This window comes from Kryptolebias marmoratus, linkage group LG1 (genome assembly GCF_001649575.2).
Source record: "Kryptolebias marmoratus isolate JLee-2015 linkage group LG1, ASM164957v2, whole genome shotgun sequence".
Lineage (NCBI taxonomy): Eukaryota > Metazoa > Chordata > Actinopteri > Cyprinodontiformes > Rivulidae > Kryptolebias > Kryptolebias marmoratus.
In genome coordinates this window covers 11,483,203-11,498,667 of record NC_051430.1, presented here as the reverse complement: position 1 = coordinate 11,498,667, position 15,465 = coordinate 11,483,203, and the positions used below count along the sequence as shown (strand labels likewise).

General features: G+C 39.4%; 1 protein-coding gene across 4 annotated transcripts in view; it reads left to right on the top strand.

The window, feature by feature from the left end:
* The window catches only part of ncor2 (nuclear receptor corepressor 2), a 98,758-nt gene that overhangs the window by 19,312 nt on the left and 63,981 nt on the right, over window positions 1-15,465 (top strand). The gene's annotated exons all lie outside the window — the stretch shown is intronic.

Below are 15,465 nucleotides of genomic sequence, written 5' to 3'. Positions count from 1 at the left end.
CGTCAGGCTATATAGCCTCTGATTGATCATCCGATGTGTCACAAGTGTGACTCTGTTGATACTATTACTCGAACTGCGCATGCGCGAAGGGAACATTCAGTGCTTTCAGCACCGCCCTCTGGCGGTCAGTAGGGATGAAATAGAGCCGTAGTTACATACGTAACCTTCGATCTTGAATCATCAGGTGCGAATTGGGGTGCAGCAGCAGCAGCAGCAGAAAAAGACAGGTGCTTTATTTAAGAAGTCACTGTGCGAGAGGCAGCGTACACCCTGGACAGCTCTCCAGTCCATCACAGAGACAAACGACCATTCACGCTCTAACTCGCACCTAGGGACAATTTAGAGTTACCAATTAACCTAACGTGCATGTTTTGGTCTGTGGGAGGAAACCGGAGTAACTGGAGTAAACCCACGCATGCACAGGGTGAACATGGAAACTCCACCCTGAAAGGCCCAACACAGACAACGAAGAAGTAAAAAAAAAAACAAGCCCAAGGACAGCTGCATGATTTCTTTTAATTAGCAGCTTTTAATGACTCTTTGAATATTTGACAAAAACACATCCGTGTGTGGTGCATACTGTGTACAGAGCAGGGACTTTCACATGGAGTCAGCAGACCAGTCCAACAAGTGATTGTGTGGCGTTGTGCTCAAGTTTGCATGTTTTTGGCTTTATTTATGAACATAATGACTTTGACACAATTAGTAAATTGTTCCAGTCCTCTGATTTACTGTTTTGTTCCGAACAGTTAAGGTAGACAAATTAAATTAGTGCAAATAAAACCAAGGAAATTTTCCATCTGTCATTTTGTAAAACTTGCTTTCAGGGACGACAGCGATGATCTATTGCTACAAGTGGCCTGCCTTAAAGTGCAATGACATTCTAAATTGTTCCCAGAACAGCTTAATACTTTAGTTTCAGATTCTTCTAAGCGTTGGTTAAAATACTTCCATTTAAGTTAACCAGTTACTGTTATATTTTGTTATATATATATATATATATATATATATATATATATATATATATTTATTATTGGTAAGGGAAAAAATGGTGTCGTATGGCAGCCATCAGCTGCTTTGATTTCTGAAGATCTGCATCGACATCGGCCATAGAAAAAATGATACCCGTTGACCTCCACTTACAGTTTTAGATTCTTTTAGATCGGCACGTTTAATGATGTTGGTTTCAGAGCTGCTCTTTGACAAGTGAGTATAATTCCTCCGGCGCTGAGCAACCTCTCTGAGGGAGGGCTGGGAGTAGGGATGCACAGGTATTTCTTGGCTGAACCGCTTTATTGGAGGAAACTTCACCTCATCTGTTTTCCACCACATGAGATGATCACCCTTACAGTCTGCTGGTGGGCAGTTCAAGTACCTGTTTAGTTCAGCTGTGATTTTTTTTTTCTCCCGTCCCCTGTCTCTCTCTGATACACCCATTTCATTGTTGCCTTTTGTTGGCCCCTAAAAACTTCCAAGGGTCTTCCTTGTTCCGATTAGATGCAGTCTGCTGTTTTTCAGATGCATCTGCACGCCTCTGCTCTGGTAGAAGGGATTCCACTTCCTGAACCGCTCTAGCTTGAATGGCCTTGCTCTCGCTGTCCCTAATGTAGTCGCTACAAAAGCGTCGCCAGATTAACCAGGTTTTTTTTGTCAGTTTGTCGTAGTTACTGCTATGTGATCCAGCAGTGACTTCTCGATGGTCTGCGTAAGTGCAATGTGGTCATCCTTTGCCTTAGGGGTGTCATTATTGAACACACGAAGAACAGGTTTCAAGCATGAGGCGGTCACGTAGCCTTCAGCAGAGAGCACATCTGTGGGTTCAGAGACTGGACCCAGAGCTTTGCTTTAAGAGTCAAAAGGTTGGTCGTCTTCCCACGTTGGCACCAGGTGTCTGCTTGATCTGTCAGCAGCCAAGACCAATGTGATTGTCTTTTTTTGTTCCTGCAGCTGTTGGTTTATTTATTTTTTTGCCTTGATCTCCATTGTGTGGGAGTCTTGGTGACCAGCTTGTGCTGATGGATTATCTGTCTCTGTCTAATACATCATAACTGTTTAAAATTAGAGACTGTAACATCGACAAATGTTCTTTTAACTTAGCTTACGCTTCTCACACGTATGAATTGTATTCATTTTTATGTATTATATATGAATTTGTTTGATTTAATTTTTATTCATGTAGCTATTAACATCTTTTATACAATTTAAAAGTGTTTATAGCACGCAAAAGAAGTCAAATGGCTGCGGAAAAGCCAACACATTAACACATGAGTGTAATGGGCGTTAAGTTTTATTAATCGTGGCGGTAGATTGTACATGTGGTTGTTTTTTTGCAGGCCTCATTCTAAAGCAACAGTTTGCCACTAAAGTCAGCAGTCAGTCAGAAGCAACTGTGATTGTTGGCTATTTATAAATTGATCAGAGTAATTACTTTAAATGGTTGTCCTTGCTCTCGGTGTGTGTCTGCGAACAAAGGCAGTGGCTTTCAGATCTCGTGGTATGTTTTGTTACAGTGTCTTTGCCTCCATGGTTACGAGAGGCGTAACTGGCTTAGACTTTCGCTGAACCCTGTTTCTATACAGGTCAGCATAGGGAGGGAGGGCTGAGTGCTTTATGTAATATCACAGAGTTACTGAGGCAAGGAGGGTGTGAGGGCATGCTGGAAATGCAGTAGGGGCTCTTCTGTACACCACAGATGCAGCTTGATGACCACATCTGCAGGCTGGGTGCTGTAAAATGGTATTTCTGTTAATCCGTTCGACTCTCCTCCATCTTGTCTTTGCTGTCAGACTTAACTTGACATTAAAGAAGCGCCTCGGATGAGTAGCAAAGCAGCTTCAATAAACGAGAAATCAACTTTCTTTGCTTAAAAAGCTCTTAAGATCTAAAACAGAACATAATGTGATATGCACAAGAGTTTTGCCTTTTTATGATGTCATTTGGTGTTGTTGTTGTTAAATCAGAAAAAATGAGACCTCTTCTACAGCCAGATAGTCACTGGCATTTTAGTCAAAGTTTTGTCAAATCCAACTCCTCCTAAGTCACTATTTGAAAATAAGTTGCATCATACTTTGACTTTTGTTATAGAAAAGAATGAACATGGTTGGAAAACTCTTAGTGTTTGTTATGACTAGTTTCTGGCTGCAGAGTTAAAAGGTCACACCGTCAAAACCACAAGGTTTTCCATCATGCTGTTTTTTCGGTTTAAATCGCTTTTATTGAGATACTTGCGAAAAAAAAAATTATTTCCACCCTCTGGCCACAAAGAATACCAAATAGCTACCCCACCCCCCATTGCTACAGTTATATGGTAGTCGAGGGAGGGATTTCCCTAAAGTCAGTCATGGCTTGTCTACCACCGCATCAGCACCCACCTCCTTTTTAAAATAACAAGCGACAAGAGTTAGCATGTTAGCAGGTGAAATATTCAGCCTGCAGCAGGCTCTACAGAGGCTAATTACGCAGCTAATTAAGTAATATCTGCTTGTCAGGCACCCAGCAGGATTTATTATTTACCTTTTATTTCAGACACTGGTCCATATCTTAATAACAGGACCAAATGCATACAAACAATTGTTCCAGTGTTTCCAGAAGAATACCTTGTGTTGCTTATTACTATTACAGTCAAAGCCTTTCTAATTATATTTTTGCATCAAGCAAATGGCACAGAAGTTTATACATAAAAGCCCTCAAAGCACAAAAGGTGAGAACGTTACTTTACAAAGAGCAGAACAGCAGAGAAGGACTAGTCAGAATAAATAAGCTCTTTCTGCAGCAGCTGAGGCTGAGCTTGTTCTTTCCAGATTTGCTGTGAAGTGAGTGCTGGCTTGTGCTTAATCAAACTCATCAAGAGAGACTGCTGCAGAGAAGGTTGCTGTCTGGGCTTTTTTTTTTTTTGTCTCCGATAAACGGGTTGGCACAGCTGCTTTATTTTGCTCTGAAGGCTCACTTGTCATTTGCGTGTCACACAAATGACTAGAATTACCGAAACCCACTTCAGCATCCATTGTGTGGGATTTATCACAAAGATCAAATATGATTGTGATTCATAATATTTTCATTAATATAATTTCATGGTTTCATTGGGCTCATAAACCTGTCACACGTCAGTTTGGCGGATGTGTAACATTATGGGTTTTAGGGTGTTTTATGTTTAACATTTTCAAGAATCATATACTAATGTACTGGCCTGTTTTAATGCTTTATTTGTACAATACTCTAATTGCCTGCCTTTTTCTGAGAACAGTTTATCGGTAAACTGGGTTTTATCCACACATTGTAGCCAGTAGCTTCAAATGTCAGCTGAATTATTCTAATTAAATTACATATCTGCATCATTTGGAGAAGTAAAAATAGGTGACCTAGATTCGATAACATTTAGTGCTGTGAAAATCATAAAGTATATAGATATTCAGCACAACTGAGCCTTTTGTTGGCTGAAAATAATTTCCCCACGGCTGTTTTCCACAAAAGGGGGTTTCAGCGCTAACAGGGCTAAGGCTAAAGGTTCTGAACTGGTTCCTAAAAAAAAATCAAACAAACAGTTATGAACCTGTTTAGCTTTCCACAGCCAGAAAGTCACCACAGAGCTGTATCATTATGTCACAATAAATGTTTTTATTTCCTGGTAAATATTTGTTTTATTCTGACTTTCTGCAGGTGGTCACAGAGCAGAGAGTTGGTTTATCCACAGAATCGTGGGGCTTGTCCTGTTATGTCTTAATATCACCAATCTATTCTATAAACACTGTTTTAAACAACAGTTGCTGTTAGTGAATGCTCTGCTGAGCAGCTTTCCTGATCTCTGATCAGCGTTATAAACGTTGCTGCGAACACATTGCATCTCAAGCAGGATCCCTAATCACCAGCTGGTGATATTAAAAGAGCTGAAAATATTTAAAAGTGATGCTTTAAACAGTGTTTCCTGGTAAACTTATAATGGTGATTGTGGTAGCAGATCTGTGCGGTGCTGTGACCTGCCTTTACTGCTGATTTATAAACACACACACACACAAATTACAGGAAGATAAGAGACATTGAACTCATGTTATTCCACAGAAAATGTTACTTCTTATACATGCTGAAGCAAAGCATTGTCTTAAATTAAGTTAAGCAGAGTAAAAGTGAAACTAATTCTTGAGTTTTTTAACATGGCCGTGTTTGCTCTGGTTCAACAAAAAGTTAGTGCTGAGATATTAACGGGTTTCACTACCAGAACCAGAAACAAAACAAGCCGTCTTAACACTTGAACCCATTTGGGGATTCCCCCCAAAAAACACAAAACACTGTACATTAGACTTACATCAGAGTGTAAATGTGTGTATTGTACTTTAAATAGTTTTGTGTAACTAGTACAATAAACTCAACTGTGTTGGACAAATACTAGCCTCATTTAGGCAACACAAGTTATTCTTTTCACTCAACATTTTATAAAGTTTTATGTTCCACATTTGAAGATAGGGCAGGTTTCATTTTCAGTTTTACAGCCACTAATCTTGTTATTTGGAGCAGCAGGTGTTTCTTTAGTGCCGCCGCTGCTGTTTGCGTTGTGAAAGAGGTGAACAGTCAGACACAAATGAAACAGCATGATGAATTGTGGTTAAAAGCACTGACTGTACCATTTTTTTTTTTTCCATATCCTACCTGCGTGGAAGTCAAAAGCAGGTTTTTGCACTTTTCACATTTATGTTTTCAGTTGCTGACTGTTGTGACCACACATTTCCCTTTTGAAAGTTGAGCAGGGGTAAAGAGCACCTTCAGGTGGCAGGATATTCTTCAAATACTTGTTTCTAAGAGTAGTGGACGAAGCCACCTGCGTGCGCAGCTGCACCGTATATCAGTCTGGTGCACCTTATTGTCAGCTGCTCTGTTTTAAAGACTTGGGCATTTAATTGATTTGACAAAAGCCTTTCAGCCTGAACTTTTGATACAGCGTTGAACTGGAAAACCCAAACAAGATTTTTGTATTCTTTTCATGAAATGAAGCATGTACCCTTTTGACATTTTATGAAGTAATTATTATCCCCAGTACTATAATTATTTTGCATGTACCTGTTTCTAATACCAGCATATAAAGAAAAATAGCTGCTTGTTTTTATTATTTATTAGATACTATCACAAAGCAGTTGAAACAACTTCCTACTGCTAGTGTTTTTAAAGCGTCACCTTCCTATTTTTACCGTCTGTCATGCTTTAACTTCCTTCTCTCTCTTTTCGCTGCGTTCAGTCGGTGTACCATGCTTTTTGTCAACACACAGACCTGCAGGCGTGCAACAAAGAAAGTCAGAGCAAAGTCAAAGGAAATGATTTGGGTTTGTTACACAATCCAGATAAAGACAAAAGGCTTCGAATGATCCCAGGCAAGAAGAGTTACTTATCATGAACATAAAGTAATAAATAAATCTGAAGATGTTTCCATTTAAAGCAAAGTTTTAGTAGATTAATTGCAAGCTTTTTGTTTTTTTCTTCTCGTTGCATCTGGTTGGATTGATCGTAAGGTCAAGTTTGGAAGTGAAAAGTCTGCAACAATTGGTAAATATAGAAAATATGAAAAAAGAAAATGAAATCTACACATTATCTTTACTTAATATTGGGTGTGAATGAACAACTAGTGACCCTTTTACCCTGTTGTATATCAGGAACTTGACCTTCTACGGTTTTAGGTAAAAAGTTCTGTCCGAACAAGTATGTCTGTTTTAATGTTTCTAAGCAAGTCACTGCTTAGGTTTCGGGTGAGTGAAAGAAAGAGCAAGCAGACGTGAGCCTCCTTTGCCGGGGTCCTTCTCTAATGAGGCTCCAGGGAGATAAATCCTTATGAGAACTGACAGGGCGCCACATTCCTGGGCCCCCAGTCCTTCCTCGCATGAGCTCTGCTTTCTAAGGCTACGTTCACACCGTAGGTAAAAGTGGCTCAAATGCATTCCCCCCCGTATGCGACCCATCTCTTATTTGTATTTATTTAAAAAAAAATTTATGACATTGAAGTAGGGGTATATGGATCGATCCAAATATTGATATTATCAGTACCAACACCATGCAGTTTAAAACTTGGAACTCCACAAGTCTTCAGCTACAGAATAACTTCCAGTTGCTTCATCTTTATTTTTTTAACTTTTTAGATTTGCCTCATCCTGGATGAATCTACACCTACAAATGATACTAGCGTTGATGTTGGATTGTGTCGATACCAGCGTGATGGGATCGATATTTGGATTTGTTTCTACTTTCAGTCCTTCGCTCCTCTTACAGAAATTCAATTCTGCACCAGAGCAGGATGGGAGGTCGGCAAGATCAAATGTAAACATTAACTGAAACAAGCATGGCAGATGATTTATTTGGCTCTGATTGCACAACAACTTCAGAATCGATACAGTATGCTAACATGTGCAGCATCCATTATTACTTCCGTAAACACGGCGTGCTGTGTGTGACATCACATCTTCCTCTGTTTGTGCAGGTTGCTTCAGGGCTGTAGACTGTTCATGCTGGTGGTCGCATTTAAATTATAATGTGAACGAGCGTGCAAAAAAATTGGATCTCAGCAAAAAAAAAAAATCAGAATTGGCATTAAGCCCTGCAGTGTGAATGTAGCCTAAGGCACTGCTTTATAAACTCCTCATGCTGTAGCCGAACTCAATCATTTTCCTCATTACAGTTCACTGCCCCCCCCCCTTTTTTTCCCACTTGAAACATCATCTTTTTTAGATATCATAATGATAGAGGTTTAATCTAAACTTTACAATGTGAATAATGAGAGAATATGTGACAATTTAACCAAGAACAAAAGTTAAAGATTAAAAAAAGAAATATTGAAACCTGTGTATACGAACTGAGAACCCCCCCAAAAGGATGTTTCTGGGAATATTTGCATGCACTGAATCTTTATCAGATTTTGCACAGATAAAATGAACTTTCGCAGAGTAATTCACATCTTGTGCTCAGTAATAGACACAGCAACACCTGCTATGTTGTCTCTCCCTAAGGAAAATACCAAATGTATGCACTAGATATTTGGATAAAAAGAAACAACTAAGCAGAGCTGCCTTTCTCCCACATCTGCTTGAAGACATTCAGATTCAAATAGTCTGTATTTGTAACCCGTAAGTGACGCTTCTTCCAGCTGTAGTAATTTAATCCCAGTATTATAATCATAATCCCAGACCCGTGTGCGTGGAGGACGGCAGTGATTCATCACCTCTGTTATTTTTTATGGCAGGCATTGAAATGGGCTTCACTGTAATTATTATTGTAGTTAAAACAAACTTTTTAAAAAAAAGTTTGCTTCAAATAGAGAAGAGACTCCTCTAATGTCTTTGGAAGAATAAGTCATTGCCTCCATGTTATGAGATTTTCTCCATCCTGTGACGTTATTGAATTGCCATTTCTGTGGCGTTTTTATGAGCCAGTAGGAACCAGTTTTAAATGTTTACCTCCTCGTTTGATGAGTCAGGTAATAAGTAGGCTACACTTTGTTAAACAAATGAAACCCATTAAAAATGCTGAGTGACTAGAAGATGAATGTTGGCTTTGACTAATTTGCCGAATGCTAAAATGCACCTAGTGAATCTTCCTTCACTCATTCCCCAGTTAATTTAGGGCACTTTTACAAAACATGTCAAGCAAGTAGACAACTTCTTGCTGTCTTGGTGTGATTTCTGACTGGACCAAGGCGGCGTAGAGGGTTGAAACCAACCCACTTCAATGTGCCTTTGTTCCACCAAGCGAGGTAGTAACAGAGCCGTGACAGTCGACATGTGAAAAGATAAGCCGGCTTTGCGGCTCAATAATGTGATGTAGTGACTTATAGTCTGTGGGATCACCTGGCTGCAGGATTAAAAAGTCCAAGCAAGAAGCTTAATAATGACACACACTAACGTTGCATTAGGGTAAGAAGTTGGTTAACTACAAAGAGAATCACTGAAGTGAGTTAATTTATGTTTTGAAAACGGCCTGACAGCGGTGTCTGCCACACATTTGATATGTAGAGCGCCACGTCAGCACAGCTGAGTTCTGCCACATCACTATTTTGGTTCCACCAAGCCCTTTTCATTTCTGAAAGCTCACGTCTTTGCGGGACGTGGGCGGCTCCATTAGTGGTTTATGAACAGTCAGAAGCACCCGGAAGACAGACTGACTTGTAGAATTGTTTTGTGAGATGCTTTTACAAACATTTCCTTAAGGCGTGTAAATGAAGTTGGCTGTTTAAGACAACTTCTACTGTGCCTAAAGCTTTTACTCTAATGCTTTAGTATCTTTTCAATTTTGGCGATGTTAGGCAAATGTTAATTAAGTATAAAAAGCAATTTAGCTAATCTGTTCTTCTGTCTGTACTGCGTTCTTCTTTTTCCATAATAGGTGTCAAATGCTTTAAATTAGTTATTTATGTATACACACACACATACACACTCCACCTAAGGTGGTGGAGAATGTCAGGACCAAGATACTGTTGGCCTTCCAGATCCAGTCTGACAAACAGGTGATGGCTAGCCAAACAGACATTATGGTGATAGATAAGATTCAGAAGAAAGCTGTGTTGATAGATGTAGCAGTCCCAAGTGACTGTAACATCAGAAAGAAGGAGCATGAGAAGCTCAAGAATTACCAAGGGCTGAAAGAGGAAATAGAGAAGCTGTAGAGAGTCAAGGCCTCAGTGGTACCAGAGGTCATCGGGGCACTCGGTGATGTGACCCCCCCAAACTGGAAGAGTGGCTCCAACAGATCCCAGGAACAACCTTAGAGATCTCTGTCCAGAACAGCAAGAGCAGTCCTAGAAACAGCGGTGATACTGAGGGGAACCCTGAAGCTCTGAGACCTCTGTTAGAGGACCTGAGCTGGAAGTGAAAGTGGAACCACTCATGTGGAACAAATAGGGCGAGATGGATTGTGTGTGTGTGTGTGTGTGTGTGTATAATGACACTGTTTAAACACAAATTTAACAACTCTAATCTTGTACCCATTTATAAAGTGTGGAAATTATAAATTTCTATCTGATAATCAGGCAGTTGGTATTTGATTAATCATTAAATTGAATGAAATACAGTATGTTTGCCTTTTGTTCATAAAACTGTTTGGACTGTTGCTATTTGCAGAATTGGCTCTTAAAATTGAGAACTTGACAGTACAAATGAAGTACTAAATTACCTGAATTATTAACTCAGTGGCTAATAGTGACTTTAGAGCTAAAAACCAGACAAAATTCAAGGAATTAGGCCAGACACAGTAATCTATAGTAAATACTGTAATCTGAGGTGTTCAGTAACTTACCCCAGTCTCATCGTAGCAAACTTATACCATTTGGGGATTCATATGAAGTAATACTCATACCTGATACATGATGTAGTGATCTAAACACAGAACTGATGTTCCAAATGCAGCCGCACGAGTTTAACTGTTCTGGGCTTCCTGCCAGTTTTGAACTTCCTCCACTAAAATACCCAGAACTCAATTTATTGTTTTAGTTAAAACTACGAAAGGCACATATTTGTGCTGCCTTATTTATTGTTATAGTTATTGCTAAAGCACCCATCTGTACAATGCTGAGTGTTGACTCATAGTTTGTTATGGCAAAATATTTATTTCTATTTTTCCTCTAACTGGAACAGATTTAACATTTAGTTCACTGAGTGCACGTTTAAACTGCTTTTGATTTAAAAAAAAAAGAAACCAAATACACATTATTGTACAAATGTTTTAAATCATCCATGTTGTCTTTGTTTTGCTTCCAAGAAGCATAATTTTCTTGTCATTTTAAAGGCTTTTTGAAGGACTTTCAAAGTTTAGTTGTTTTTTTTTCCTCGCTCATTTTCTGACTGCATGTTGTACATTTTATACATTTTAAAAAATTAGGAAAGTGGGCAAGTGGAGAACAAATAACATGAAACAAAAAATGGCAAGCCTCAAAATACCCATCTACAGCTGATGAACAGTATTTAAATGTCACGTTTGAGTTATCTGTGTTCTTTTTCAGATATTTAACAAAATAAATGAAACAAGTCTTTTGGTGATAAAGTGCACATAAATCCAACTTAAAATGAGCTCTTTGCTAAGTTGTCTGGTATGTGTTAGCGCAACGCCAACTCGCTGCTTGAGTTTCGGAGCCTTTTTATGCTCGGATGATTCATAGGTTAGTTAAGGGTCTTCGCAAACAAACAACGACCTAAAAAGAATTATCTGTAAATGTTCAAGCACGAGGTCTCAAAATGAAAAAATAACTTGAAGCTTTTGTGCGGCACTGTAAATAAAGTCCAAGTGATAATTAATTACTTTCAAACGAGGAGCTAAACTCCATGAATTTATTTATTTTTGTGAGTTTTCAAGTTGATGACATACCAGACCAAATAGAGCCTTGGTGTTGTGCTGTGGGGGATAAACATGGAAAATGTTTTTATCTGGGAAAGCATTTTTTTTTTTTAAAAAGAGGTTATTTGAGTACAGATCTGTAATTCTTAATCTGTGGAGTATCAGAGTTGGAGAGGAGCTGCTCTTTTAGTACCTGTTGTTCTAAGGCTTCACGCCTTTATAGATAGGGTTGCATTATGTCACAGCAGTCAAAAAAACAACGTAGACCCTATATCCGATGTGAAGGAATGATCAGCCCACTTTTTTTATTTATAAACTGTCAGTAAACAATGAGGCCCAGCCTTTCGGGGCATTTATTTTAGAGCTTGACTGTGAGGCTACCAAAGTCGTAGTAGACTGAGGTTTGATTTACCGTTTGTGTCAGAAGAACTAAACTGTTGTTTGAAGTGCTCCTCCTGCTCCTCTTGGCAGGCTGGAAACTGTCTGTGTGCTCTGCGCTAGTATTTCCACAGCCATTCCTAAAATGGAGTGGGCGGTAAGCGGATGAAATATTGGCTCGCACCGCCAAAGGCTGAGGCCCTCTACTCTGTGGAAAAGGCGAGAGCAAAATAGAACAGAGAAGGAGAGTAGAGCAAGGGAGGGAGGTGACTGAGTTCATTTGCTGTGTTGGCAGTGAGCCATCGACTTGCCTGTGGGTGTCTGTAGCAGTGCCAGCGCATGTGTTTAGCCTCTCGTCTGGAAGGCCCTGTTTGCCTGAAAGTTGATGTCAAATTTCTCTCATTGTGTTGGTCCTCTTATCTCGATTCAGGTGGTTTTGGCCTCCTGGATGCGTTTTTATTCATCTAAAGGGGAGCCGCTTTGGAACAGAGAGTCATTTAAAAAAAAAAAAAAAAAGAGGCTTCTGGAAGGAGTCACTTATTTCACACTGCTTCTAGTCTTCCTCCCTTTTCTTCTTTTTGTTGAGAATTAAAGCACACTGCATCAATTAAAGCATTTTTCTTATTTTATAAGCAGTAATTTCCACATCCTTTGGTGTTTTAAATTTAACTGTCCTGAAATGAGTGTCGACTCGTCTCAGGAAAACATTTGTGGCCACAGTTTAGACTACTGAACACAAAGACAGAAGTTCTGTTGGGTGTTAGACTTTGAGCAACGTTTTCCCATCTCGTAGCCTTCATGTTTACAGAGCTCCTCTGTCTCTTGAAGCCGGAGCCACGCTCAGCCTTTCATAATAGGGCCCTTTGCGTAACTGAAATCAAGTGACACTTTTGCGTTTGTGACAGTTGAGCAGGAAGGAAGAGTAGATCGTACCCTGCTCTGTACTTCAGGAAAACAAAGAAAAGAGCCAAAAACCTCAGTCAGATAGTGGAGAGCGGCACACTTTACCTTAAATTGTATATGCAGAGCCAGAACTGTGTGCACCTTCCCGTACAATCTGATCATGAGTTTGAAAAACTTCTTGTTTACTACAAGTTAAGTAGATTATTACTCAATGAGTCCCTGTTGGGAAACTTGAGTGACTGTGAAGGAACTATGATGAACTACAGTAGCTGATCTAGCACAAGTCCTAAAAACCTTATTTTACCCATTTTACATACAATCGAAATGGTTCTGTTGTTGCAAAACCCAAAACTAACTCTTAAAAAAAAACACAATAACTCTCCCAAAAGTAGAGATAAAAAAAATAAACCACACTGACACCCTATGATTTTTAATTACTATTAATAATTAAAAATAAACACATTGCTCACCTAACAGGTGTCCTCTTAACAAAAAAAGAAAATTCCCTTGTACCCGCTCTCTTTTTCCTGTTTTTTACGTGTGGAACCAGGGCAGAACAGCGTCCAGCGGGGTACCAACACAACCAGGTGTGCACATGCTTGATCCCTAAAGCCCGAGCCCATGGTTCATATGCTGAAGTTGAGAGCGATGCAAATAGACATGCACGTTATCAGTGGTTCTCGCAAAAACAGGAACACCTACACATGCAGGTGTGCGTAGCAGCCTGACGGCGCTGTGCGCACACCTGCCTGTCCTCCAGGAGAAATCTTGCAACGTTTTCCTGCATGAAGATAACACTGTCTTGAGAAATCCTTCCGATTCCAGCAGCTGTTCGCTTTTGAACAGAACATTGTTTAATGTTGCCATATTGAGCTACGCTGAGTTAAGGTTCATCAACTTAAAAAAAAAAAAAAAAAAAAAACTTGTTAGGGTTAAAGTTCCTGAAAATATGAGCACTACTTAGGGTCCATTTGGCCTAAAACTAATATTTTTATTTTTACAGCGGAATGGTGATATATAATATCTCAATTTTTGTATTTTTTCTCTCATTTCAATTTAACTGATTCAATATTGCACTCACCAGTGGCCAGAGGAAGTCTGTGACTAAAACACTGCATTCTCGGCTCACATAGTGTTGAAACATTTTTTCTCGTGGACATTCATACTCCCACAAGACTGTGTGGCATTAATTCCTGGGAAACCCCTCCCTCCTCGGGTTTCTTCCCGCCAGCTTCCCCACTCTTCAGTTCTAAAATTATTTATAAATCAGGTGCAGGCAGGTTTTGAACCACTTTTTTTTACGAAGTTCTTGAATTTTCTGGCAAACAGAAACAGATTTTGCTGTGTTTTTGTTCTAAATTTGTCAATATTTATGAAATTTAGGGGATTTTGCCATTTAATCCTAAAAATGTTATTAATCCATCGTAAGATAGGATAGTTTTTAGATAAAAAAAAATGTTAGCTCATAAAACAATGAATTTAGAAAAAACAGAAACAAAATTGGGGGGAAACCCAATTTCATAGACGCTGGGTTGGCACCAAACGTTCATCATTTGTAGATGGTAATCTAATGATGCCTTCCTGAACGTTTCATTAAAATCTGTCCTGCAGAGTCGACTCCAACCTAGTTGATGGCAAAGTTTGAAACAAAGCTCATGTGCATTCTGTTGCCGCTCATTAAATGTGTTGGGAATCAGTCTCAGCTGCTACCACACCACATTTTAAGTTAATATCTGTAAAAATGACTTTGGTTACAGCTATTTCTGTGTTGTTTTTTTTGGTTGTAGAAGAAACATCCAGTGATTACTTATTAAAGTTTGTCAGGGGGAGTTTCATGAGATGCTTTGTTAGCAGACAACCACGATCAAAAACAGTGTGACTTATGGTAGCGTCACACTGGGCACCATTGACTTCTAGCACGTTGCATTTTACTGAGTTAATCTGTTTCAGGTGTTCATTTGTCCGTCCTCTTGTTGCTGTGTCCCAGCATCAGAGTTGGACCTAATAATACGCTACGAAGAAGTACTCTGATTAGCTAAGGCACTTCTGCCAACATTTTCTGAGCAGGGCTACAAGTGATTCCTGTGTTAGATGATTAGTAATCTACTATTTGGTTGGCTCACTGGATATGATCCAGGGGTCCACCAGTTGATGGATCCCTGGTCTACAGTATAGGGGAAAAACTAAATAAAAGCTGATGATTATAGTCTCGCTTTCCTTATCTCCCTTCTTTTTCTTTGATTTTGAAATGTGTCAAATTCCAGCTGTCACCTGCCAAAAGATGTATTCTTAAATTCCATTTAAGGGTAATAGTGACTGATATAAATTATAGATGTATAATTCTTTATACAGTAAAAACATGAGTGTAAAGATTTTAGTTTTGTCTGAATGTTCGATGTTTTGTCTCTGTGTTCCATGTTACATTTTATAAAAATCTTGACTACTGTTTACTTTTTGCCGTTCAATAAATGACAGATGGCTTGTAAATGAAGCCAGTCTGATTTAGATTATGTAATTTGGAGTAAATTTCTAGTGGCAGATCGTTTGAGTCTACATCTCTTGCTGGCATCGAGCACTTCATGTTACCTCTAATAGCTCAAAGTATTTTTACCCAGTTGCCGGTTTGTTTGGCCGATATCTGTGTGCGAGTTCTCAGTTTGAGGACAGTGGGCTATTCAGTGAGCTGTGAAGTGGGGGGTTGAGTCAAGCAGGTGCAGAGACTCACTCCTATACTCGAAACTATGGAGGGGGAAGCAGCTGTGGCGGCAAGCAAAGGATTTTCTGATTTCCGGAGTGGACGGCCCCACACACATTCAAACCTCTAGGTACTCTGGAGGTGTTAGCCAGAAGTCATTAAACTGCTTCCTCACTTGCTGTTATTTATTGTTA